This window comes from Anoplolepis gracilipes, chromosome 4, assembly GCF_047496725.1.
Source record: "Anoplolepis gracilipes chromosome 4, ASM4749672v1, whole genome shotgun sequence".
In the NCBI taxonomy this organism is placed as follows: domain Eukaryota; kingdom Metazoa; phylum Arthropoda; class Insecta; order Hymenoptera; family Formicidae; genus Anoplolepis; species Anoplolepis gracilipes.
The window spans coordinates 4,981,351-5,006,356 of record NC_132973.1 but is presented as its reverse complement, the minus strand read 5'-3'; positions in this window follow the sequence as shown (position 1 = coordinate 5,006,356).

Here is a 25,006-nt window from a genome sequence, read left to right as displayed (position 1 = left end):
CATATCAAACTAACTTTTTTATAGCAACTATACGATTTTAATCGTAAGACACGAAAATAAAAATTTAATTATACAGGGCAAATCTTTACTTCAACTTACAAGTTAATTATTAATTTAAATTTAGAAGGTTAAAAGTGTCAAATGTTAAATTCATGAATTTCGAATTGTATTAAATTTATTAATTTTCGATGTAGCTGATGCGTCCAGTTTCTCCTCAAGATTGACGGCAGTCGGATTCTTCTCCCGTTTATTTTCTTGCTTTCATTTCTATTCAAATAATACAACTAAAAAAATGTTATACAAATTTAAAATACTAGATGATTTTAATAGATTTATTGCTTCTTTTAAAATTCGATTGATATTATATCGTGCTATTGATATATTATCCGGCAGAAAATCGGATATTAAGGGGGGACGGGCATTAAACCAACGGCATTCGCCAATAAAATAGCACGACAAGAGGAATCGTTACTCCGACAATAACATTGGATCAATCTCGCGTGCTTGTGTCAAAGTGCTATGGATAGAGAGCAAGCAGCGAACGCAACAAAAAGCAATAGAAATGATTACCAACAACAACCACTACCACCATCACCAGCATCACCATCCACCATTGCCGCCGCCGTCGTCGCCACCACTACCATAATCGACGTGGTCGCGACTGCCAGCGAGAGAGCCAGCAACACAATAAGGGAGCACGAGAGGAGTGCGAAAGCACGAGCGAGCAGACTCGACAATGCGGCAGGTACCTTACCTACCTACCTACCTACCTACCTACCCCGCAGGCATTCCATCAAGATGCTATCGAGAGAGCGCTCTGGCCGAGGGGTGGACACAAGAAGGAGAGGTGATCCAAAGGGAGAGAGAAAGATAGGGGGGGGGGTCCGAGGAGAATGAGAGCCGGCGAACTCTCGAGGAGGAGGCCGGCGAGAGATATTAAAGGATGCTGCGCCGCCGACGGGAAGAGGACGAGAGAGAAAGAGAGACAGAGTAGAGGCATCCTGTGGCGCGGTGGGTCCCAAGGTACGAAGGGATCAGGGCCGACCGGCACGGCAAGGCAAGGCAAGGCAAGGCAAGGCGCGGTGAAACGAGATGGGACGAGGCGAGGTGAGGGCCCGTTTGTGTCCAAACCCGAGAGGCCCGGGCGCGAACCGCGCGCTTCGAAAACGTGACTCTGGACTTGGACTGAGAGCCGGGCGTGCATCTCCTCTCTCATAGGCGTTGACTTCTTTGTCGGTGGAACAGGCCCGCCGCTTCTCTCTCGCTCTGCAAATCGGCCCGTATTAACCCGTCATCGCGATAACATCGCGCTGCGTCGCGGATAACGCGTTTTCGCCGTCCCCCGATGGGGTCCGCCTGACTTTCCTTCCGATCCAAAGAGAAATGCTCATGTGAAAATATATACGACATGAATGACAAAGCAAGTTTGCAGATTTCGATTGTCATATTTTGCAATTTGCCTTTATATCTTCTTCTTGTTAATGTAAGTCCAAATTAACATTTAGCGTTACCTCCTAGACAGCACGCATGTCCAAAAGACATCTTTAGGACGATAAGATGTCTTCGCATAATATGTTAATTGGACGTCGTTACGCAAGCAAATCGACTTGCATGTGTCATTCTTATTAAAGATTATTCTAAAGAATAAGGCTCGATGCTAATGTTATGATGCTTAATGCTATACTATTTTTAGAGATCCAAAAGGCGTTCAGAAGACATGCCGAAGATGTCTTTGGGACAACAGGACGTTGAACGACTTTTGGATATGCATGCTGTCTGGGATCTCTGAAAAATAGTGAAACTCATGACATTAACGTTGAGCCTGATCCTTGAGAATTCTTTAAAACAATTTTCAATAACTTTACAACAATAACACATCGAAATCGGTTTTGCTTGCATAACCACGTCCAATTTGACATATTACGCACGCAACTGCGAGAGAGCACTCCGTCAAACTTCTTGGCGGCGGCGAGAGCAGCAGCCATACATATTCGTTTAAAGCCCGACGGACTACAAACGAAGAAGAAAAAAGCAGTGACCGAAGAAAAAGTTCGGTAGTGGAGGTCGTGGATGGCTTCCCGCCATTCCCAGCTTGCTTTAAAGGGCAACACTTATACTCAGATTGGATTAAAGGTCTGCTACGCGTCGGCAGAGGAGTGGTAGACGACGGCGTGGGGTCGGCAGGAGGTAAAGGGAGAGGAAAGACGGTTAGGTTGAGACAAGGTGGAGGTGGGAGAGGAGACGAAGGTATGCGAGACGACAGTGTGCGTGTGGGCATACATACGTGCGTGCAATCGGAGTGCAGTGTCGTATGTGCACTTATACATTTATATAAGAGCGTGTACGCGAACCCGTACATGCATACATGTCTATAGACCCGCCGCCGGCCCACCTTCACAAGGTGATTCACTGGCGATCCTGGAGTGCAGTGTGCTCAACCATTACGTACTCGCGAATCACTGCAGAAATGTTCGACACTTTAGGACAAATCATTGTCGGCTGTATTGCTTCGCAGACAACTTTAATTGACTGACGACGCTCTCTAGAAACATCCTTGAAGATTCTATTAGGGATGTTTAGTACCTATTTTTAAAAATATAGGAATTTAATAAAATTTTCACAAATCGTTCTGATACATGTTCAGAGACTTATAAAAAAATCTGGAGTTGATTCACTGAAGCAATCAAAAGTTATAAGGATTTTAATTTGCAATCAATTTACCCGTCGATATTATTATAAATATAATTATTTTGTGGAGCTAATTATAAGTAAAAGTATTAATATAATTATAAATATAATTATTTCTATCCTTTTTAACCCTTAAATTGATACGATTAGAGATTTTCTATCTTATAAAAAACCTGTGATCTTGTTGATTTAAGAGCTAAAATAGATAGAAATAATGATAGGAATTTATTCAAAATTTGCAAAAATATAGTTTAAATATAGAGGAAATATTTGATCACATAATTTTGGTCAAGTACTGACTAGTTCAAAAGATATTGAATATAATTTTCTTCAATTTCGTCCTATTATCCGAGATGACAGATTATTTATTGTGAAAACGAAATATATAATATTAATTTTTTAAGAGATATATTTAAATGTTAAAATTATTTATAAATTTTCTCACGTAATATTACGTATGTATTATCCGTTTGAAAATAAGACATATTTTATGTCATGGACATTTATAGTTGAAACGAACGACAAAAATCGCTATTTATTTAATATTCTTACGAGAATTCCGGGACAAAGACGCAAATAGTAAGCTATAACGTATCACCATTGCTGCTCGCAGCGATAAAAAGGATACGTGTTACTGCTGTCGCGCGAGAACACGCTGTAATCTGTCGGCTGAAACGCACGAAGAAAGTGCACGAAAATGTTTACAGAGGCTTTGGATCTCGTGCGTCTTTCGACGTCTTGCAATCTCTCTCCTCTTTCTTCTCTCTCTCTCTCTCTCTTTTTCACAGCGTCGAATAACGAATGTGTGTTGGCGTCCGAAGTCCGAAATGCCGATGCAATGGGAACCGCCCGGGGCGTGTCGGTGCATCCAGCAAAGGCTCTCAATCGCAAGAACGGCCAGCCTTTGATTTTCATCAAAGATTCTTTTCGGGTATACGCGAGATACAATCGTAAAGTGCCGTTAGGTCGCCACGAAACGAGACACTTGCATCTATCTCGCGGGAAAAAAGGCACTTCAAAACAGAAAAAAATAACAGTTTATTATTGTGAAATAACTTAAAATTTTTTATGCTACTCTTGGCGCCCAATATAAAATGTTCCAATGAATTTCCGTATATAATAAGAAAACCTAGTGACAGATTAATGTTACTTATGTAATATAGTGGAGAAAAACACGAAAAAGCAATTAAAAGAGTAGCCTTTCGGGTTTAAACACCTCAACCGTTAGCGAGAACTTGATACAATCCTGGCTGTCCCCATAAAATTCAACGTAGTGTCCCGTGTCGAACAGACTACGTAATCACCTTTTGCGGAGCGAGTGTTACATAAAAAGACGCATGCGAGAATATAACACGACATTAAGAGACGGAAAGTCCGAGAGGTACAAGTCGTTAGCGAATTCTTGGTAAGGATTTTATTTATTCGATCGAACGCGTATTTCTTTCTCTCTCTCTCTCTCTCTCTCTCTCTCTTTCTCTCTCTCTTTATTTCTCTCTTGTATCGAAGATACAGCGATTTAAATGGCCAAGAGAAGCGCCGCGTGCGAGACAAATAATCAAAATAAATAATCGACGCGCTATTAATCCTCGTTAAGGCCTAACCTCCTGATATCAAGATCGATAATTATAATGTAAGTAAGTTGACGTTTCTCTACTCGCAAGAGTATATTACGCATCCAATTTAAGCAGGCGTTATTATCATCTTTATTGACGTCGAGTAGAAACGACGTCTCGCTTTAAGAGACCTACAACATATAAGCGTATTAGTAGAATGAACGCGATTGCGTGATACGCTAGGAAATTGCTCGAGATTGATCATTACAACGAGTGAGTAAATTGCAATGCACGCTTGCAAGACTGATATGCGTGTAATTAGGTTGCTTTATTAAAACATTATATTGTGAAATAGAAATTGCATATATCATATCACTTTGCTAGACATTAATATTAAATGTATTAAAGTGTTTATATATCGCAGTTATCATGATTTACAATATATAATAATAAAAATGATATAAATAATGATATAACGATAAAATATGTAATTATAAAAAATAATAATAATACTTTAAATTTTGAAAATCACGATACACACATAAATGCTGATTTTTTGAACTCGCTTTACAGGATTTATAATTTATAATATAAAATATAAGAGATATAAAATTCTATTTATGATTTATATTTTATATATTATGTACCATGTAATGTGTGTGACGTAAAAAATATTTAAAGAAATAAATTAGTCATAAAATACATATCAGGAGCCATATATGTAGGTACATTAAGATATACAACACATAAATAGATTTCTATCTTGAATTTTGTCAGGAATTATAAATCTTCTAACGTAGGTTTATAGATTATTATTAACATTTAAATTTTCAGAATTTACAGTCTGTGATTATTATTATTATATTTTTCTATTCTATTTTATTACTATATGATTATGTGTATATCGCGATTTTCAAAATTTAAAGTATTATTATTTACTACGCAAAAAAATTAAAAAGCCACTATCTTCCATATAAAAAAGGCCAATTTCCAAATAGTTGTAACTTCTTTAAAAATAATCGGAGTAAAATCAATAAAAAAGCGTTTTAAAACTTGAAGTTTCTAATTTTAGAATCTTTAAATGAATTTTAATTCTTTCTATTCGTTACAAAATTACATTGTAAGAAAGCGACGTTTGTCGATTAAACAAATTTTTCAAAAGTTTCTCCAAGAATACCGAATTAAAAAAAATCCTAACACGATTTCATTAATTGTATGTTAAAGAGCAGAGTTTTAGCTTTAATTTCTTTTCTTTAACGAATGTTCTATGATTTTTTTTTGCCGAGATATTTATTATTAAAGCAAAATCGAGCTATTGGTTTTGAACGCTTATAACTAGTGAAAAAATGATCGTACAATAATCATTAAAAAAGCAATTTAAAGAGAAAAGTTAGCACTTTAAAATGCTCCTATCGTTTTTTAAATCATTATTCATTTTTAAAGCGTAATTGTTGGTTAAAAATCAAGTAAAAAATGCACTTTTTTCTTTTTTTATTTAAATCAATGAAAGTTAACAAAATAACGCTAAAATTTTCATAAACTCTACAACATTAACAAGTAAAAAGCATTCCAGTTACTCGTATAAAAAAGATCAAAGTGTGAATTTTTTTTTTGTACATTTTAAAAACTTAAATTAATGATTATTATATGCAACTACTTGAAAACTGGTCTTTCTTTATATGGAAGAAAGTGGCCCTTTAATTTTTTGCGTAGTGTACAAATATACATATATACAATAGTGATTAAGTGGGAAAGTGATTTCTGTCAAAGAGCCATTGCCATCATCACAATCTTTATGTCATAAAAGTGCGTGACATTGCTCTATTTGTAGCCTGGTCGACAAGATTTTATTGAACACGTTGATATGTCGACAGAAAGAAAAGCCATGATTGCTCGACGTCTTGGCTCGGTCTCTTGCACGCATCTCGTTGTGGCAATTGCGCGGAACATATCGTATTGTTCGCATATCGAATCACCTGTTCAATATCGCGTCATGTGCTATCGACGATCTCGTCGTGAAGCGCAGCACATTCAGCACACATCGACGGGAATTCATTTTACTCTCGATAGACGTGTGCGCACTTCACCTTCACTTTCCATATCCACTCTTAAAGATTCCGGAACTAAACTATAAATACATTTCCACGCAAAAAAAATTGCGCGAGTCTCTACAATTTTAATCTTAGAAAGACATTAAGACTAAAATAATTATTATTATTATCTCAATTATAAAAACATTTTTATTAAATTAATCCTAATATAAATACAATGTAAATTAAAATTATATTATTACAATAAACAATATTTATAAAATATATACGAAATATATTTATAACAATTATTTGAATATTTTGTAAATATTTATTAAAATATTTTAATATTTGAATATTCATAAATATTTTTGTAATTTTAGATAAAAAGTTATCAGATAGCAAATTTTTGAGAAATATTTACAAAATATTACTATAAATATTTACTTTTTCTTTTACTTATATATGTAATATGTATTAATATGTCAAATACAGTTTTTTATGATTTTCTTTTTTAATATATACAAATATATATATATAAAATATTTATGAATATTTATCATAAATATCGTATGCAAATATCGTGGGATATTAAAAATATATCTATCACAACTATAAACTACAATCGCAACAGTTTGATGAAAAGTATTAAACAGTTGCGCAATGTTATTTTTAATTTTGGCGAATTGTCAAGTTTCTTTTTTCTTTGTCAAGTCCTTTCTATTTTGCTAGATTTGTCCGCTAAAAATGGCCACTTTCTAATCTGCTTCTATCCGCTTGTCGACCTGCCCCCCCTCATGTTTCACGGTTTTGGTGATAATTATCACCGTGAGAAACGCCATGTATCACCGGAGGCGACCTACCTCGCGCGAGATGACGGTGGAGATGTTGATGGTGGTGGTGGTGGTGGTGGTGTGTTTTCAAAGAGAAGCCTCTACCTCCTCATGAGAGAGAAAAAGGGCCTAAACGAGGAACAAGCCGCTGCCGCCGACGCGGACTGTCGAAAGAACGAGAATGAGAGAGAGAGAGAGAGAGAGAGAGAGAGAGAGAAAGAGAGAGAGAGAGGGAGAGAAAAAACGAGAGAAAGATAGTGACAAAAGAGAGAAAGCGAAAAAGGACGAGAGTGAAAGGAGAATCGAGAATGAAAGAGGGAGGAACGTGTAAGGGAAGACAGACGGAACGTTTGATTTACGCAACGGGTCATTAAATCGGATGTATTGGGTGATAGAACTTTGCGGCGAAATGACTCTTCAGGATTTTGTTGATAAGCTCTTAATTATTCCGTCTTAAATATCTGATTACTGGTTTTAACAATCAAACATTTGCGAATCATTTTATTGACAAGAGAATATTTTATACTTTTCATTAAATATTATATCTGTGTCACGATTATAGTATAGTTTCCTTTACAAATCTGATAAATGCATCTTTAATATCGGAATAATTTATTTTAAATTTAGTATTAAATTAATAATAAACAAACAATTTTTATACAAGAGGTAATAATTATTCTTTTCTTAATCTCTTTCTAAGATTAAAATTACCATTATATATTATTATAGCTATTTATGTTAATCAAAATAATAAATAATGTTATATGTATATACGAAAATAAAGAGTAGAAAGAGAGACAGAGAGAGAGAGAGAGAGAGAGAGAGAGAGAGAGAGGAGAGGAAAAATATTTAATATACTTAATATGTGACATAAGAGATATCTCGAAAATAAAATCTCGTTTTATAACATGCAAAATTCGATTAAACTTTTTATAATTGCACCGAAAAGAAACAAATAAAAGCCAAAGTATAGTTATTAGTACCTAGAGAGAAGTAGAATAATTTGCATTATACTTACGCACTAATAACTGTGTCTTGGCTTTTATTTGCCCTTTTTGTAGTAATTGCTTTTACATCAAGTTGCTCTTATTTTTTATTTTTACAATTGTTCTCAAATATACTATTTAAAAGATAATGAAAGGTTTCATGCAAAATTAAAAAAACTGACGATAACCTGGTGACTCAAACTTGTTCAATTTGCAATTGATTAAAAGAAGAGAGAGTTTTGTTAAGAACATTTTGAATTTAAATGTTTTATTATTGTTGAGAAATTAAATATATATATGAATTTTATTTGAAATATACAATCTTCCGTACCTCTATTACCGTTGAGAGATATATTGAAAAATTAAACAAAAATATTCTTCTTATTTTGTTGAAAAATATGTTTGCTTATCTTCCGAGGGCGATCGTTGAGAAGTATTCGCGTGGTCATTTATCCTACCTGTTTGAGACGACGGTTCTCAACTTTTTAAAAATATATAATAAAATTCCAACAAACAGGTTTAGCATAAATGAAGATTTCTGTTTGACAAATAGTTCTTTTAAAATCTCGTGGAGTAGTAGAACAGATTTACCTACCTAAAAAAAAAATTCTAGTAGTATAAGTCGTCGCATCACTTCCATTTAATCCAACAATTTCGAGGACTATTAAAAAGATGATGGATTATTGTGAGAATTGTTGTGTGAACACATACTCGCCCACCATTGTTGAAGAAACATTCCACGATATATATTGTTGTATTATTTAACTTTCCTTGAACTTGGTTTTGTGAAACATCTGGTTTCTAAAAAGCAAAACAAAAAATGAAAGAGTAACTATTAATCACAGTTGAAAAATTAGAAAATAAAGGGAGACTAATACTTCAAATAGTATTAATCTTTAGATGTAGATATTAAAATCATGCAATAAATATGTTTAATTTTTCGTGTATATATCTCTCCAATCTTTCTTTAATATAATTTAATATAATCAAATAAATTCGTTCCCTTTTTAAATTTTATACACACTTTCAGCTGTCACTTAATTATACATATATTATTTTGAAATTGAATTGAATTTTTCAGAGATAAAGTAAAAATTTATTTTTTTTTTCATTTCTAGCATTTAAATCTCATTCAACTTTAACAAATATTTAAGGTAATATATTATATATTACGACCAATGGAAAGATTAAATGCCCTACCCGCTATTCGTCATCCGGTCATTTTCAGCCCTCGTAATCCCCTAGTTCTTCTAAAATTATGATCCATCACCAATTTCTCATCCCTGCTGTTGCCACTATCACTTAAACCGAAAGTTACGTAGCAACACATTCCGATCGCGATTTACGCGCGAAAATGTAACCGATAAGTGAAGAGGACGCTCTTACGGTTCGCGTTAGGAGAAACTAGAGGGAGGAAGAGGGTAAAAAAAAATTCGCGACGTAATAGGAACGCGGAGAAAGTCGTACACGAGGACCCGCGGCGAAACTCATTTTAATTAGAAGGGGTCCTGCGCTTTATCGTGAGTCTCTCTCTCTCTCTCTCTCTCTCTCTCTCTCTCTGTCCAGAGAGATCCAGAGACCAAGCTCTTTTCGCTTTCTTCTCCTTCCTCGCGTTCCTCTTCGTCTTTTCCTCGCTGACCGCCTCTAACGCCATCGTAAGCCACATCCATGGAGCCGCCTTGGAATGCGGTTCTACGGACCCATGGGGTTTGCACGACGGTCTGTGGTGTGTAGCACACAGGCCTCTCTTTCTCTCTATCACGCGACCGTTTCTTCACGTACGCCTCACGTATGTGTCCCACACACATACACACACACACACACACACACACACATATATATATATGTGTGTGTGTACACGCGCCGGTGAGAGAACCAAGTGTGCCGCACCGCATCTCGTGGAAAGGTTACTCTCCTCCCGACCGAGTCTCTCGGGAGGAGAGTAAAAGGAGACCTTGTCCTCTCCAGACCCCGGGCTCCTCCCGTTTCTACTCTCTTATTCTCTTTCTCTTTCTCCCTTTCGTCTTCTTTCTCTAGGCCCTCGGCTGGATCCTTTGACTGGCGCATAAGAACAGGAGGAGAGGAGAAAGAGCAAGAGAGAGAGAGAGAGAAAGAGAAAGAGAAAATGAAGGAAGACTTAGAGAAGAGAGGGAAGGAGAGAGAAGAAACGGGACCTCCGTGGAGCTGGCCAAGTCCAGGGAGGTCCTTCCTTCCGTGGCACCGTACGAAACGGATAACCAGAGAGAAGAAAGGAAACGGCTCCTTCGTCGAGGATCAAAAGGATATATCGAGAGCCTTTTTGCTTCTAAGGGATGCGGAGAGTTGGGCGCCGAAGCTGCCCAGGTCGGATTTCGGGATTCTAGAGTAGAGCAGAGAACGACGCGCTCTCATTCCTCTCTTTCTCTCTCTCTCTTTTACTGTGTGTGTGTGTTATGTGTAGTGTGTGTGTGTGTGTGTGTGTGTGCGTGCGTCCGTGTGTGTGTGTGTGTGTGTGTGTTTTGGAAGAAAATATCCCCGCATGTTACACAGCGATTACAGCCACGCCGAATTTCCGACGAAATCACGTTTTCGTCCTGTCAGCTGGTAAAAACTTAAAATATACATCTCAAGAACTCGTTATTATTAATTATACACGAGTAATCCTGTCTGTATAATTAACTGTCAATGTAGATCCTTCTGATATTTTCTCAGGACCTACCGAGGCGTACCCAGTACATCTGTTTCCACTTGATCTGTATTCCTGAATCCAGTGCGGATAAAGAATAGAGAGAACTGAAGAGATAAAAAAGTATAAAACTCAAAGAGTTCGTTTTTGTTGATATATATATATATATATAAATATATATTATACTGTCTCACATTATCAGTTACAATTGCTTTAATAATTCATAAATAAAAATACTGTTTTCCTAAATAATAAATAATTATTTTATGTCTCATTGAAAAAATTCTTAGAGAAAAAAATGTTATATTTGTGCTAATTAAGCAGGTCTGTAAAAACAAATCTAATTGTTGACGAACTAAATCTCTTTCTCATAAATTTTTTTATCACAAAGTACTTGTACCGTTTTCACAATTCGCAGAGACGATCATCAAGAACTTTTAATTATGTATCGAACGAAAATATGTATATATTTCGAGCTAAATTTTTCTCTGATTGTGAATACTTTTATTAATAACTATTTTTTTTATAATAAAATATATTTTAAGAAACGCAGTATAATTTCTTGACATAATGTTAATTTTTCATCAAAATCTTGACGTTTTTATATATTTTTCTTATATATCAATATTTGAATTCGTATTCTTTTAATCATAATTTCACATGTATGTAGGTATAATCATTTCTGCAGGTGTTTGCTTAATGTTAAGAAATTTTAAATTTATCTTCCAAATTCCAACAAGATATTTCACTTATATATTAAAAGGAAAAGAATGCGTGGATTCTGTAGATCGTATAGACCGTGTAGATTAGGATATGTGATGGATGTGTGAATTAAGGTAGGAAAAGGGAGGCATTTAGCGTCTAGTACCAGGATACAGGTTTATCTAGTTCCGACAGTGACTTTTCGGAATTTTATTCCGACCCGCCGGGTGAAAGAAATTCTTAATGATTACAACAATTATACCGATATTCACATATATATATATACATATGTACATATATCACTTAAATGATTACAAGCATCATTGGTACGATGCTTAACATCGTGATCGAGTACGTATGGTCGAAGTCGAATCAATCACGTCGTTACTCCCGTGGGCATCTCCCAGCCAAGGTTCCCTCTTCTCTCCTCTCTTTGCCGGCGAACTCGAAATAGGGCAGGGATATCGCCTGACGAGACGAGAGGCGAGGATTCGCGTGTTTCGCCTGCTGGCTACGCCAGTTCGTTTTGGCCGCAACGAAACGCGGCGGCGGCACGTTTGGGACCACCGGACCCCCTACACTTTCGCCCCCCTCCCCCCTCCTCCTCCTCTTTCCTACCCCGTTCACGGCCGGCTCCTCCGCCGCCCTTTTATCCGTCGGCCGTGCCTTTCCACGCACGTCTCGTCGGCGATTCCCGCGGGCGCGCCTTCTCCTCACTCATATCCCTCTTCGGCGGCCCTCCTCCGGTTCCTTTTTCATTTTTGTTCTCCGCGCCGCGTATGCATCTACTCACAGTATTTGGATGCTATCGATCGAAATTTTGTAAAATCGAAAAACATTTTCATATTGATATTTATTCATATCAAATTTAATATTTAATATTAAAATATATATATATATATATATATACTGTGCAAAAAAATTAAAGGGCCATTTTTTTCTATATTAAAAAGGCCGATTTTCAAATAATTGCAACATCCTTAAAAATAATCGGAATAAGATCAATAGGAGAGCATTTTAAAGCTTGAAGTTTCTAGTTCTAGAATCTTTAAATGAATTTCAATTCTTTCTATTCCTTACAAAATTATACTGTAAGAAAGCGATGTCCGTTGATTGAACGAATTTTTCAAAAGTTTTTCCAAGAGAATACCGAATTAAAAAAAATCCTAGCACGATTTCATTAATTGGGTGTTAAAAAAGTTTTAATTTTAATTTCTTTTTTTAATGAGTTCTATGATTTTTTTGCCCAGATAATCATTATTAAAACAAAATCAAGCTATTTACTTTAAACACTTATAATTAGTGAAAAAAATGATCGTACGAAAATCATTAATTTAAGTTTTTGAAATGTACAGAAAAAACTTAACACTTCAGTCTTTTGTACGAGCAACTGGAATGCTTTTTACTTGTAAACGTTGTAGAGTTTATAAAAATTTTAGCTTTTTTTGTTAACTTTCATTGATTTAAATAAGAAAAGATAAAAATGCAATTTTTACTTGATTTTTAAATAACAATTACGTTTTAAAAATAAATAATAATTGAAAAACGATAGAAGCATTTTAAAGTGCTAATTTTCCTCTTTAAATTGCTTTTTTATTGATTATTGTACAATCATTTTTTCATTAATTATAAGCGTTCAAAGTCAATAGCTCGATTTTGCTTTAATGATGAATATCTCGGTGAAAAAAAATCATAGAACGTTCGTTAAAAAAAGAAATTAAAGCTAGATTTCTACTCTATAACATACAATTAATGAAATTGTGCTAGTATTTTTAATTAATTTAGTATTCTGGAATTTTTGAAAAATTTGTTCAATCGACGGACGTCGCTTTCTTACAATGTAATTTTGTAACAAATAGAAAGAATTGAAACTCATTTAAAGATTCTAAAATTAGAAACTTGAAGCTTTAAAACGCTTTTTTATTGATTTTACTCCGATTATTTTTAAAGAAGTTACAACTATATGGAAATTGGCCTTTTTTATATGAAAAATAGTGGCCCTTTAATTTTTTGCGTAGTATATATAAATAATAAATACATAAAAATATTTTTTATGCATAAACTCAACAAGTCATATAAAATTGTTTAAGGTCGTTGAAATAATGATATCTTATTTTATTCGTAATGTAATGAATTATTTTGAAATTATATTTGATAGATTCTACTATTTTTTAATATGTACAAACAAATACAAAATTATGTAATATATGAGAAAATAAAAATATTTTTAAAGTAAGAAATAATTCAAGAAAAAATTATTGATATTATTATTTAGAAAAAAAAAGATAATTATATTATGATATATTACGATTACTTTTATATAATATTCTATTTAATATAAACAATAATAATTCAACAATATAATAATTCTTATAAAATAAAAAATTAAATTAAAAGATTAAAAATACTACTAATTATAAAAAAAAATACTATTTAAGTTGAGCGCAAACAAAATATGCATATAAGCTTTTGAATAAGCTTCCGCCGATTTTCCGGTAACTGACAACAGTTGTTCATTGTACGCAAAGACATTTTACCGATATGATATCGCGCGGACACATCGATAGCGAGGAAGTTTACGATGACGCGGGCCGACGTAACTCGCATAAATAAGAAGGCTTGGCCCGGCAACTGGAGCTAAACGGACCTGTTTGCCTCGACGACGCGTGTGAAAGTCTCGCCGACTCGTTAACGCTACCCTTAGAAGACTCCTCGGTTCTGTCATACTGTTTTGCGACGGAGATGAGAATAGGGACGAAAAAGAAAAAGAGAGAAAGCGAGCAGGCTTCTTAAGCTGGACCGAGGAAAGCTGCGAAAGATGAACAGACAGTCAAATGCGAGACGAAAAAGGAAAGAACAAACTGCGTGATGGGAAAAGCAAAGCTCCAGGTCCATCCACGGAAGAAAATAAACGGACAGACAGCACGTTGTCGTTGTCTCGGCAAATTAACTGTCGTCCCGCGGATAGTTTCAGTCGCTCTTTGTTCAACGCAAAAGTCCTATGAATTCTTAAATAAAAAAAAATGTCGAGCCGATAGCAGTTTAACTATAATAATAATCGTAGTACAGGAATCGAATCAATATAGAAATTTCAAGATACGAAATTATTACGATATTTTATAATGGATCATGAAAATTATATATGCAGGGTGTCGACGAATAATTTTCGAGTTTTAAAAGATTGAAAAAGAAGAGCTTTTTATAATAAATTTTGTGAGGTTAAAACATAACTACATTTTTCAATTAATTTTAAATAAAGTTGACTTCAATAAAATGTATATGTATGATAGCGACAAAAATTAAGAACGTGCAAAAAATGATAATCTCTCTTGACATTTTCACCTGAGAAAAAAATCGTCTTTAAATTGGCCAGAGAGAATCTACCCTTAAAAGAAAATTAAGGTTCAAAGAACTCTGTGTTGTAATACATATAATTCTCTTAAAATACCTTTCTCTTGGACTTTCGTCTGATTATTTAACTTACGACTTGTACAACTTCGACAGCCTTCTGTGTCACATATCCAGCGTTTATGTCACATTCATGACTCAAAGCCTGATATTCCTGCGGCATTTTCGCCGGCGGACGAAACCGTTTGATATCACTTATTCGCGGCTTCCGTCGCAGAATATAAACGTCGGATAAAAAAGAAAAGGGGAGAGAAAAAATGGAGGAAAGGAGAGAGGCGAGGAAGAAATATGTACGTTCGTATAACGCAAGACGAGACGATGTAGCGAGAGAGAGAGAGAGAGAGAGAGAGAGAGAGAGAGAGAGAGAGAGAGAGGGGGGGAGAGAGAGAGAGGAGGGGGAGAGAGAGAAATGACAGACAGAAATGGCCGGCCGACAAGGAGAATGACTCAGAGACTAATAAAATCGACCGGACCCGAAGCAGTCGCGAACGCTCGCGCGCGCGTTGCCAGGGCACTCTCGTGGTCTTCGCGAGCATGGGAAAAGGCCAGCAGATTCATTGACCGCAAGAGACTCCAGTTAGCACCGAGGTCTCCCCCAGGTCTCTTCTCCCGCGTCCCCGCCAACGGCCTCTGCCATTGTTTCATTAAGACCGAGCCAAGGCTCGACACACGCGCTCGCGCAAGCCTTACGTACTGCATCGCCTCTGGCAAGTTGCTTTCCCTCCAACGCGATTACGCGTCACTGTCGAATTAAAACGAATCACTCTATTTACTTCGCAGTTATTATACGAATTTCGACCGGCAGGTGACGAGTGACCAAAAGTGTCATTACTTTCAATAAATAATTATCGAATTTTTCACCTTTATTTCGGTACGATATGTATAATACACTACGCGAAAAAAAAATTAAAGAGCCACTTTCTTCTATATAAAAAAAAGGTCAAAAAAAATTTTCAAGTAGTTGTAACTTCCTTAAGGATGTTTATTACCTATTTTTAAAAATATAAAAATTTAATAAAATTTGCACAGATTGTTCTGATACATGTTCAGAGACTTATAAAAAAAACCTGGAGTTGATTCACTGAAGCAATCAAAAGTTATAAGGATTTTAATTTGCAATGAATTTACTCGTCGATATTATAATAAATATAATTATTTTGTGGAGCTAATTATAAGTAAAAGTATTAATATAATTATAAATATAATTATTTATATAAACAAGTATAAATATAATTATTTCTGTCCTTTTTAGCCCTTAAATTGATACGATTACAGATTTTCTATCTTATAAAAAACAGTCTAGTATTATTTATAACTCTTTTTAGGATAAGACATACGAAATTATATACCAGATTTCTCTTCATCTTTTTAGGAAATGATCCCGGTACAAGAAACGCAGCTATTTGAAATACGGGACGCACTCGCCTATCCCATGTCTGTTCCTTCGTTCCGTCTCTTTCTCAAGAGTGTGCCTTTCTCGTGAGTAGCTTATTTTAAGCGATTACGCAGTTCTGGATTGCCTGAACCCATAAAGATGGAATCGCTTTCTCGGCAATGGCACACACATGCGTGCCTCCTATCTCCGTAAATGAAACGGATAATGAGTCGAAATATCTCGACGCACGATACTAAAGTGCTTATTGCGTTTTCGATAACAATTATGATTGCTGAGAAAGCAATCTTCAGGGAATACATTTGCATACTAGACATTTTCGAATCACCAATTAATATAAAGTATCATGTGATTAAAGTCGACAATTTTCAGTGATATTCTATTATATTAAATAATATTATATTAATTAAAATATTAATTTCTATCAATTGTTCTCTCTCTCTTTCTTTCTTTTAGCGAATTTATCGATATTAAGAGTCGAAAAAAGAAGAGAGCAAAAAAAATAGTTAATTTCAAAATTACTTTAAATAAAAATAAAGAATAAAAATAATAATAAAAAGAATTCTTGGCAAATTTGGAATTTACATTAAAAAAAGAGAAATTTCTTAATAAAGGAACATTAAAAAAAAACTATTTCTACAATAAATTAAACTCAAAATAATAATATGTATATATAATCTATTTAAGTTTTTGATTTATTTTAATTCGAGTGTATTTTTTGTTAAGATTATCTTGACGCTTGACAAGCTGTTCAATATTCAAAAATAAAATAGTTGCGTGCAAATGCAAATTTCTCGCCAAAGGAAGATTGACTATAAATTTGTCGAGGAAGCCGTTACTAACACTTGACAACCGGACACTCTGTATATTATGTCATAGACCAAACCTCGTTTCATGAGAGCGCGTTTGATATGTACATTCGCAAAGAATGTTTGGTGTTATAATGGGACAAAGAATGGTCGGCGGGCAACGTTAGGCAGACATGATTATTAAGCTAAAGTATGTGCGGGGTGAGCCGTTCACTTTGGCAGGAAGTACCGCTATTCTCATCACTTTTACGGTCGTTAAAACAATTCCCTGGACGTTATTTGTTGTGTCTTACGTCTACTGACGAACGGCTTAAGCCTTAAATCCGTCACCTTTTTCCATCAAACAAGCGCTCACTGATAAAGATAACTTTTTCTGCGCAATTAATTGTAAAAATTTTCACCAAATTTTGAATTAAATTATTTTCTCTTTTTCGCGAACATGTACAATTATATTTTTGCACTTTGATGTTTTCTCTTTCAAAAAAATTGACGACAAAACGAGCGAGCACGCGAAAAACAAGCGCAATTATTTCTATGCTTCTTGATCACACGTTTTACGCGGACCAGAAAATTATGAGCAGTCTGCATTCTAATTAATATCTCGATTTAATTAAGGACAGCGGGAAATAACGCGCGGATCCTTTCGTGTGTGATGGAGGATGATGAGAGACGCCAAGGATAGAATGCTGCTGCAGCCTTACAACCTGTTTCTTGAAGGGAACGAGAGCTGAAACGAAAGGATCATTTCCATGTTTTCCCTTTCGGCCTCTCAGACATTTTTACATATTTTTTCTCTTATGTAGTTTTCCATCTCGATGAGAGCACCTGATAATGATGAATGCTGTACTTTATTTCGTTTCTATATTGTAAGTTTTTACTCTTATATTTTTATATTTTTTACAATCTATTCTTTCAAATTTTATCCTAAGACAGTAATAAATAAATACTTCAATCAACCTCTTCTCTTTAAATTTACTGTCTTTGCTTCTTTATAAAATATAAAATGAAACTACACTACGTAAAAAAAATGAAAGGACCATTTTCTTCCATATAAAAAAGGCCATTTTCACTAATTATAAGCGTTCAAAGTCAATAGCTCGATTTTGCTTTAATAATAAATACCTCGGCGAAAAAAATTAAACTAAAACTTTGCTCTTTAACAACCAATTAATGAAATCGTGCTAGAATTTTTTTTCTTGGACAAACTTTTGAAAAGTCCGTTCAATCGACGGACGTCGCTTTCTTATAATGTAATTTTCTAACGAATAGGAAAAGAATTAAAATTTATTTAAAGATTTTAGCACTAGAAACTTGAAGCTTTGAGATGCTTTCTTATTGATATTATTCCGATTATTTTTAAGGAAATTGCAACTACACTGATAATAAAATCAATGATAAAATTAACTATAATTGCATGGCATAAAAAAATTGTAGTCGTGATACTTATTTTTATAGTAAATTCTATTATAATACTAGTAATATGAATCATGTACGCATAGTACCAAGAACCAATGAAACTTTTTACAATAAATTTTAATAATTTCAATTCTTATACAGTAAAAAATGAAAAAAAAGAAATAGTACATAATTTAACTATTCGTATATAGTCATTGCAACTTTAATAATGGAAAGTGTTACTATATTATTAGTAGTACTTTGCAATCTCATACTTAGTTTAACAATATTTTTAGAGTAATAACAACCATAACTATACAGTTACACGAAATAAATATTATGATTTTACAAACTATATTTTAACGTTACATCAACTAGTTTCTTTTGGTAAAGAGCACTATTCGATATGGTTGGCGCCTCAGGATACTAGAAAATAAATTATAGTTAAATTATGGTAATTTCAACTTTTTTTTTTTATCAGTGTACTTGAAAATTGGCCTTTCTTTATATAGAAGAAAGTTGCCCTTTAATTTTTTTAGGGATAATGTATTTTCCAAAACGATACTTTTAGAAATTTCAGCTTTTCGTATTCTTATGAGATACTAAATCTTCACTTTATTATAAAATAAATATCAAAAATATCAATCGTTAAAAAAAAGTAATAAGATCATTGTATTATCAAAGATTGTGCCTATCTAAAAACGTTACGAAATTATCAATTAAATGACTTACGTTAAATAAAATTATCCAATTATCCCTAATCAAAATTAAATTCGACTCGAATGATTTCAAATTGAATATTCGAGTTTTCAGAAAAACCAGGTATTCCTCGCTTCGTATGTTGAACGTTTAGCTCTATGGTATGCATGATAAAATCTCGAAGTGCACTTAAAATATTGAAATAAGACAATCGCGTATGTCGTTCCTTGGGCCCTGCAACAGGCCTTCGATCCTTCTGGCCATCTCGTCTCTACTCCTCCTCCTCCTCCTCTCCCTTCGTTCCTCGCGCCACCGGGGAAGTTTTCGTGTACCGCGTTTTCGTGTCCCTTTTGGTCCTTCTCTTCCTGTCTCTCGTTCTCTCGTCGTTCTCTCGTCGTTCTCTCTCATCGACATTCCTCGTAGCTGTGGAACTCGCCTTTACGTCACGAGATGTGGTTATTAGCGTTGCTAATAAATGTAAAGTCTTTTTAATTCTAAAAGCTATTAATTATCTAAAATCTCGCATTTAACACTTACTTTTTTATAGTTCTATCTGCATTCTCAATTAATTCTCCTTTCATACATTCTTTTTCTAGATAATTATCGAAATAATCTTAATTAAAAACAAATACTATGTATGAGTACACAAGGTACGTGTTATTTCTTTTTTTCTTCCTTAAATAATCGTATCTTAATACGAAAAATATTGGGGCAAAATATAATAAAAATATATTGCATTACATTTCCTGAAAGAATGTATAGTCTTAATCTTTCAGTATATGGGACATGTGATTCATATATCACATGTAAATCTAATTACAATGTAATCATATTATATATAATGCGATGATCTAATACACAAATTATAATAAGATTTGATTGCACATATTTCCTAGAAAAATAAAATATTGTTTTTCTGCTATATTTTATGTGTACTATTTTTTATGGGTGCAGAGTTAAATAATTTTTTTACTGTATCTATGTGAATTAAATTTTTCAAAGTCATTTTATTCCTATTTTTACTGGTATTTTTTTTTATTGAAGAACCTTTTATTTTATTACAACCCATACTACTATAAAATTACCACTATAAAATTGTAATCTTTATTAAGGCTTATATAAGGCTTTCATTAAAATAATTTAATAGTAAGGATATATTTATCAGCCTACACAAATTACATCATATATAATTATGGAAGTATTTGATAATTGCTGCGGTTATACTATATGGCACAGATGTACAACGGATTACATTAACAAGCGTTAAATACATTACTTATCTTTCAAGAATGAGCAATTAACGACTAGCTACTGTCAACGATTAAAGCAAATTTAGAATTAATTAATTTAACATATATATATAAAAAATGTAAAGAAAAGTAATCTAAAGAGAAAATATTCAAACGACGTATATATCGTATATTAACATGTACTCCAAAAATTTGATATAAAAATATTATTATAATATCATGTAAACATAAAAGATACATTTTGACAGTATTACATTTATTTAAATGTAATGCTAACAATACTAATATAAACAATATAATAAAAGTTTATTAAAAAATATTATTATATATTTGTAGTTTATTAATATACAATGTATACAGATAATTATTATAATTTATAACAAGCACATATAATAATTTTTTTTTTACACATCAATGCTATGACAAAAATATAAATTAATGCATTTTTATTAAAAGTGTATAAAGCGTAAATAATAGATTATTTAAGTACAAGATAAAAATAAGGAATTCTTATTTCGGATAGAGATACGACAACACATATGTCAACACAAAGATTAAATAGGCATAAATTTTACGTGAAATATGATAAATCGATAGTAATATGAGAAAAATAATGATGAAGCACATCAGCTGGGGCCCAACAAGCGCATCTGCTCGCACATAGAATGCCGCGCGACAAACGGGGACCAACGCGGAGCAGCCCGCGATTACTCATTCCGAAACACGTGTCCAGACTAACAAAAATGCGCCCGTCGATTTTTTATTAATCCAAAGAAGTTTCGGCGAGAAGCGAGAATTGCGCGCGCGTTTCCGTTTCTGCTAACAGCAAAAAAAATCTTAACGGAGACGTGCCTCTTCTTAGTCGGAAAAAGGGGGCACGTGCAGCATGTTCATCAGAATTTTTCTCGCATATACATATAATTAATTTTTGCACTGATACATCAATTCGGCCGTCATTTAAAACATACACACAAGAAACATGAATCTAATAAGTGTTGCTAATAAATGTATAGTATTTTTGATTCAATAGATCTAATATAATTTTAAATTAAGATTCATAAATACTATAAAAGACAATTAGTTTAATTACATTAATTATTATGTTTTATAATTATAATTTAAATCGCTATTTAAAGTATATTATTTAAATTATTAGCTATAATTATAGTTTTAAATATATTATAATTAATTCAATATCTATAATTATAGATTAATTATTATTGTAAATATCATCTTGGCACATTATACATTAAATATGATATTTATTAAGTACAAGAAACGAATTCTATTATTTTTCATCATACATACATACATAGTTCATAATTCATAGTAAATAATAATATATGAAAATTTAATTCTAAATTTAACAAAATGCATTCTCCAAATTTAATAATTTTTTAATATCTCTCATCATTTAATAACCTCTCAGTAGACTTTAATATAGAATTAAACCACAAACGACTTATGTACAACAAATAATAAATATTAATGACACCTTACTTAGAATCACCTTATGATTAACATGATACTTTTTACTCGGAATAGATGTTAGAATTGTTTCTTGCGCGTTTTTAACATTCTGTTGTGAGTCATGCTACACACGTGTTTATCTCTTTTTTTTTTTTTTATGAGAAAGCAAATTACAAAGTTTCTCTGCAACACATCAATTTTAAAGATACATATAAAAAAGTGGCTTCGCAGCGAGCGGCTATATCGAAATTCTATATTTAGGACGGATTTCTGATTGCTTTATGCAATCCGTATTCTGGGATTGCATATTGTTGCACCACGCGCGAGATAATCTCAACCGGGCGACGATTTTTTGCGGGACCGTTTCGCGGGAAGAATCGTGACGATTTGCACGTAGAACGTTGTTACGTAAACAGCGCCGTTGCAATTTGCAACCGGAGAGTCGCATTCCCCCTGCGATTCACGCCGAGTCGCGCTAATGTATTTCTTGTGGAGTCGATATTATTGCTGCCGATTCGAGACGAGAGACGTCCCGCGAAGACGATGTCTTTGCGCGCGGTAACACGCATTTTTCATCGGTGGGCTTTTATAAGGTTTTTGCGAGCATTAAGACAAACGTAAACGCTCTCACCACAGTCGCTGGAATTTCGCAAGCGGTTCCTTTCGATTGTTTAATCGCACGCTCGAATTTTATCCCGTCGTAATAACCCGTAAACGTATTTTCGCGAAATAATCTCACGAAGAATATTGCGCTAAAGGCGAAATTTATAGCGGGACATCAATCGTCAAAGTTTCCAGCTCACCAGAGAAACTTTTGCTTTAGTTGAAATTTTTTATGTAACAATTTATGTTTAAATCTTTCTAAAGTATTCTATTGAATGTATTATATTTTATAAGAAAAAGTCATTGTCAATCTTGCAAAATATATGGAAGAATATCGTAGAATAAAAAAAAGAACAAATAAATTCGAATAATTTAAAATAAACACTGACATTAAAATGAATTTTTACAATTAAATTTAAAAAAATGCGTTAAAAATAATTGTGTTACCTATGATTTTTTTTCTAAATAAATTATCAATTTATTGGTCAATTATATATTTCCTAAAATTGATAAAAAAATACTGGCTGTTTTAGCTTTATACTCCATTTCCGTAGTTTTAAAATTTCATAATGTATTGTGTGCATTAACCGTAAAACTATGTTTTAATCCAGTATTATACAAGATCTTCTAAAACTTCCGATTTTTTTTTTAAAACGGATTTTGTGGTCAATTTAAAGACAATTTGAAAAAGAAGGATTTTTCATATATTAAACTTTGTAGAATTAAAAGAACACAATTCCATTTTTTAGTTAATTTTAAGTAAAGTTTAACAAAATGTTAATTTAAGCTCTTACAATTAGTTACAAAGATATATATACAGTGGCAAAAATTAGAAGTATTAATTTGCAAAAATAATAATAACCTCTTTCAACATTTTTACTGAGGAAAAAACGGTCTCATATTTTACAAAAATATGACATATTATTGCGAAAAACTAAATTATATCGAGAATTCATTTATGATTCTCATGAATTGTTATTAATTTATTATTATAGTACAAAGAGAGATAGGACATAAAATTGAAGAAAATTAAATTCAAAAAATTGAAATTAAATAAAAACACAATTAAATAATAAAACATTAATTAACCCTTTGAGTCACGAATTTTTCTAATTGTCAGTATTTTATAAAATTTAGTATATAAGGGTTTTTGGGGTCGCTGATTACGAATTCGTTACGAATCCGATTCACGAATACATTTTATGGAGATTTTCAAAATTTTACTTTCGTCATATTGGATCCCTATATTAAATTTTGGAAATTAAATTTTTTTTCTTTAGATTCAGATTCTGCGATCTAAAAAAAACCTTCAGAGAAAAAATTTAAAAAAGAATACGACTGTTACTTTTAATTTAGAACAGAAAATATTGTTTTTTAAATATATTTTTTATCAAAAAAGGAGGATTTAACAAAAACAACACGGTGGAAAATTCTAAAAAAATTCTGAAAAATACTTTAGAGTGTACTAAGAGTATAAAAAAATTGCCGTATTTATTGTCATAATAGATTAGTAGAAAATGCATTTTTTCGTAAAAAAAGTACTAATTTTGACTGTTTGTTTATATATGGTATTTTTGCAATTAACAATTAATGAGTGTTCATATTTTTTTGCACTTATTGATGTTTTAGAGATTCTGTAGAAACAAAAAATCCGGTATTTGTTGATAAAAAAGTAGTTAAAACAATAAAAAACTACAAAAGAAAAGGTGGGTCTCTGAGGGTGACTCAAAGGGTTAATTCAGCAAGTTATTTTTACAATATGCCATCAAAAATGTTTATCACTTTTTTTCTGTGCAGTCAGATTTGTTTATGTTGCAAATTGGCCAAAGAATCCTGCTCGTAAAAGGAAATTCGTAAATTTAAGGACACCCTGTAAGTACTCTTAATAATTGCTTCGCCGGCTTTCGAAATGAATGAATTTTCGAGACGCAGAGCTTTTCACGCGCGCGTGCAACGTCAAGAGCAGGCGAGCGAGCGAGCGAGCGTCTGGCGGCAAGGATACGCCACAACCGGAGAGAGTAGGGGATTCATTCATAAATGCTCGAGTGAAGGCGTCAATGGATGCGCCTGCAAACGAACGAGCGAGACAGCATCCGCGTTTCCCTCGCCGCCGTCCAACCGTTCATCGTCGACCTTTTCTCTCTCTCTCTCTCTCTCTCTCTTTCTCCCCAGTGCATTATTCTCTCCCTCTCATTCTTTCTCCCGTTCCTTCGCTATCGCCAACTTTATGAGACGACCTTATAGTCTCCTTTTTGTCGCGTATGAATGCAACAATCGATTTGTGGAGCCTTTACTGTAGCAGGTGCGTTCTCTTGCAAAGTGTTACCTGTACTTATTTATGTAGACTGAAAACTTTTAAGCATGAAAAGACTATTTTGAACGTTATAGAAGAAGGATATCTGAGAAAAATGTCTGAATTCTTGTATCAAATCTGACTGTAGAGAAAAAAATGATAGACATTTTTTTGACATTGTAGAAATATAATAACTTGTTGAAACTATAGGTATTAAATAATGTTTTTG